At 37.0% G+C, this 4,339-nt stretch overlaps 1 protein-coding gene and 1 long non-coding RNA gene across 3 annotated transcripts in view; both read right to left on the bottom strand.

Moving 5' to 3' along the window:
- Window positions 1-304, bottom strand: part of LOC107625746 (LIMR family protein At5g01460) — a gene marked incomplete in the record, with an annotated part of 6,427 nt that extends 6,123 nt beyond the window's left edge. The window contains 1 exon segment of the mRNA XM_021116197.1: window positions 4-304.
- Window positions 3,199-4,339, bottom strand: part of LOC110267981 — a 2,003-nt gene continuing 862 nt past the window's right edge. For both annotated transcript variants that reach the window (XR_002355971.1, XR_002355969.1), the window contains 3 exons: window positions 3,493-3,561; window positions 3,343-3,417; window positions 3,199-3,269 (listed from right to left, as the gene is read on the bottom strand). This is a non-coding gene — a long non-coding RNA (uncharacterized LOC110267981). The remainder of the gene's footprint in view (window positions 3,270-3,342; window positions 3,418-3,492; window positions 3,562-4,339) is intronic.

Here is a 4,339-nt window from a genome sequence, read left to right as displayed (position 1 = left end):
TGTAGAATTTGGGGATTTAGGGTTAGGGTTTCGGGAGAAGGGATCGTGGTGGTGGATCGGAGGAAGAAGAATAGAAGAGAATGGCGAAGAGCATTGTCTTTTTGTTATTTTTTTGGTTCCGGTGGGTGGTTTTGAGATGGTGGAGATGGAATTACTATTTGACCATGCGAGGGTAGATGGATATCACTAGCGGTTTGAGGGTATTGATGTAAAATCATAGGAACTTTTTTTTTTCCTTTTTCTTTTTTGATTTAATTTTAGGTTTTGTTAGAGAAGAAGAGATAAAAGAGGAGAGAGGCAATCTGTGCTGAGTTTGAACACAGGCTGTACTGAGACGGGGTGAGGTTGTAACTGACGCTTACGATATTTCTTTTTTTTTTTTCTGTCTATTTTTTTAAAAAAATAAATGGAATTTTTTAAAATAAAGAAATTAAATTATTTATACGGTTAATATAAATAATAATGTTGATTTTGTTTGTGATGATAATAAAAAATTTAAAATTTTATTTTAAATTAAGATAAATACTAAGATAAATATAAAATTTAATTAATTTATTTTTTTATACTTATTTTCCTGTTTTCTTTTTTCTTTTGGGTGGGTTTGCGTTGTGGGCTTCAGGGCTTGTTAACGTGAAGAGTGGGGGAACCATGTTTTATTTTGAAATAAAAACCGCTTGTAACCTCCACGGCGCTGACAAAGAAATTAAAACACACACTAAGAAAGTGGCCAGAGCTTGTAGTATCAAGTCCAAAAGAAGAGAAAAAAATCTGACAAAAATATGTTGTTTTGCTCACCAAAAAATTATTTTATTTTAGTGGTGAATAGAGAAGTTCAAGTTTATATGTTAAGACCATATGTGATACGGGGTTGTTCGTTGAAGAACAAATTTTATTTACGGAAAAGCTCTGCATACAAGCCATTGTATGCTTTACAAGTTCATTAAACAATAAAATCAAAATACGCGCTCCTCCATATACGTTGATTACACGCGCTATATAAGATCCCGCGTATATCTAACTACCAAATTTAAAATATTTGTTTCTTTCTTCGTTATTTTGAGATTTGGTTGTTCTTCTTCTCGCGCGTCTTCCCTCCTTCTTCTCCATCGTTCTTTTCCTCTCCTTTTCTCACTGGTATGTTCTTCGTTTACGTTACCTTTTTCTCTCTCTGCAACTCGAGCTTCGTTTTCTATTTTGATTTGTTGTTTTCTGAAATCAAAGTTTGAACTCGTTTTGAAGATAATGGATCATTCAACCTCAGATTGTCAGCTGAATCCAGGCGAAGTGGATTATGAATTTGAATCTAACGAAGTTCTTGAGGTTTGATTTATATAATGAATTTTCTTTCAGTAATTTGTATAGCATTGTGTAGTTGAAAAATTGCTGAACATTGACTGTGAATCTAACACGTTAACATGAATCTGTCGATTCAATATATTAGTTGTGATTAATTACCTGGAATTTATAGCAGACACTCGAGTGTAGATCAGGTCTTTTTTTGGGTGTATTCTTGCTTGAAGTGTGGGTGTATCTACAGTACTGATTTTGTTATTTTAATTGAGTTATTGTTGTTCAGGTGTATTATATCAGACATGATTGGGTGTGTTTTTAGTTTTTGACATGGTGTATTCTGCAGCCTGTGTATTTACAGTTTATGGCTTTAAAGGTCATTGTGTAGTTGAGTTGTTGCAGTTCGGGTGTATCATATTAGGCATGATTGGGTGTATTTGAATCATATCTATGGGTGTATTCACAGTTTCTGACACGGTGTATTGTGCAGCCTCTCTCGGTTGTTGATGACGAGCTTGTTCCGAAGGTTGGAATGACCTTTACCACCCTTGAAGATGCTGGAAAATTTTACAGGAACTACGCCAAGGCTGCAGGTTTCTCTACAAGAGTTCGGTGCACAAATAGGAAGGGAAACGAGATTAAGAATCAACTGATTACATGTAGCAGAGAGGGAAAATGGAAATCTAAAATATCTCCGACCGAGAAGACCAATCCGACAGCCGGTTTAAACTGTCCTGCAAGAATTTATATACACACATTGAAGGATGTCGGTGCTTGGATCATTTCAAAGGTTGTGCTCGATCATTCACACCCCTGCTGTCCAAGCAAAACAGAGATGCTCAAACAGCACAGGGAACTAAGCATGTCCATTCGTCGTACAATAGAGAATAACGAGGAGGCCGGTATCAGACCAAGCAAAACCTACCAATCATTTGTTGCGGCTGCCGGGGGTCACCGTGAGTTACATTTTATCGAAAAGGATGTGAGGAATTATATTACCAGGGAAGTGCGGAATGTTTCCGAACAAGAAGATGCAAAGGAATTCGGGAAATATTTGTTAAGAATGAAAGAAAAGAATCAGAATTTCTTTTTTGAGCTCCAACTCGAAGAGGATCAATCGATTAAGCTGGCTTTTTGGGCCGATGCAAGAAGCAGAGCTGCCTTTGAGTATTTCGGAGACGTCATTTCATTCGACACCACTTACAATACAAACAGGTAACAAACTGTCCCTGTTTATGATGCTAAATTAATGTATTTTTACGAATCCACAGCAGAGGTGTATATTGGCTGTTCCATTGGGTGTATACGAAGCATTTGTTGGGTGTACCTAATGATTTTGCATTCTGGACCATGGTAATTTGTTTCAGGTATAATTTGGTCTGTGGTTCTTTTGTCGGGGTGAATCACCACGGTCAGTCAACACTTCTCGGATGCTCTTTGATGAAGAACGAAGAAATTGAATCATTCAAATGGTTATTTCAATGCTGGCTTCGTTGCATGGGAGGAAACGCTCCGAAAGGGTTTCTCACCGATCAGTGTGCATCAATGAAAAGGGCTTTAGAGGCCTGTATGCCAACAACAGTTCACCGTTGGTGTATTTGGCACATCATGAAGAAGATTCCAAGCAAATTAAACGGGTACAAGGGACATGCCGATATTGAACAAGAAATGAGCCATGTTGTTTAGAACTCTCATAGCAAAGACTCATTCGATAGGAATTGGAACGATTTTCTGCTGAATTTTGGTCTTGCGGACAACAAGTGACTTTCAGGTAATGTCTTTTTAAAATCTGCAGCAGAGGTGTAAATTGCATGTTCCCTCGGGTGTATTTATAGTCTGTGTTTGGGTGTATTATGCAGATCTGTACGAAGACCGTCACATATGGGTTCCTATCTATCTGGGTCGCAGGTCAGGTTGGTTCTTACGTTTCAGACGACACATAGCGACCTTCTGTCGATCGCAGGTCAGGTTGGTTCTCCCTGCGAAACAAGAAACAATTATTAGCAAACAAAACACACCAAAATCTGAAATACACAGCCCAGCAAGACATACCCCTCTGCAGCAGATTTATCAACATTTTCCCTTAGCCATTCATCTAGTTCGTCACTTGATATTTCATATGTCTCACTACATTCATAAAAAAAGATGTTAACAAAAATAATTATGATGATAGACGGTAATATAGCTTACGAGGTACTGTACCCGTCAAAGTATTGATCTTCTTTAGGAGGTGAATCCTCCACAACAACTTTTTTCTTTTTTGGTTGTGTTCTGGGTGGAAAAAAAAGAGTACCAATCAGAAATAAAAAATTAATTTTATCACAGAATATTATGCAAAGAAGTGCTTACTTTTTTAGTGTTGTTTTTGTTTTTTTCTTTTTCTTCTCCTTCTCTGCAGGTGATGATTCTTCGCTCCTATAAGTTAATAATAGACACTTCAGTTAATACACAAAATCTTTATAATGAAGCCAAAAGAAAGGAGTAATAATTTCAGGACATTACTCATCACTTGGTTCAGATTCAGATTCTGAATCAGAATCTGACTCCTCTTGCCTCTGCTTTCTTTTTCTGGAGTCCATTCTGGAAGGCAAACAATCATTATTTAGAACATACTAAAAATACACCCAAATGAATTCACAAGATACACCCAACTGAATATACAATATACACCCAACGCAGCAAACGAACACACCTAGCTTAATAAACTACATACACCCAACGTGATCAACAAAATACACCCAACTTGAAAAAGAAATTACACCCAAGTATGGTACTTACTTTTTTCCCTTTTTGCTGGGGTGTTTTCTTCCTGAATCCTCTGAGTCTTCTTGAGTCTCAGACTCAGAGGTAGAAGTGTCACTGTCAGTAGCTGTTTCTGTCTCCGAAGATGATGTTGGACTCGCCTTTCTTTTTTTGTTTTTTTTATTTCTTGTTTTTTTTCTTTTTTTTTTCATTTTTTCTCTTGCTCTTGTCTCCGCCATCTTCACAATCCCCTGAAACATTAGATATTTTAGCTAGCAGCATTCAGGTAAATAAAATACAAGCAACA

Source organism: Arachis ipaensis, chromosome B02, assembly GCF_000816755.2.
Source record: "Arachis ipaensis cultivar K30076 chromosome B02, Araip1.1, whole genome shotgun sequence".
Lineage (NCBI taxonomy): Eukaryota > Viridiplantae > Streptophyta > Magnoliopsida > Fabales > Fabaceae > Arachis > Arachis ipaensis.
Note: the sequence above shows the minus strand (reverse complement) of the source record. Positions and strands in the feature narration are given on the sequence as shown.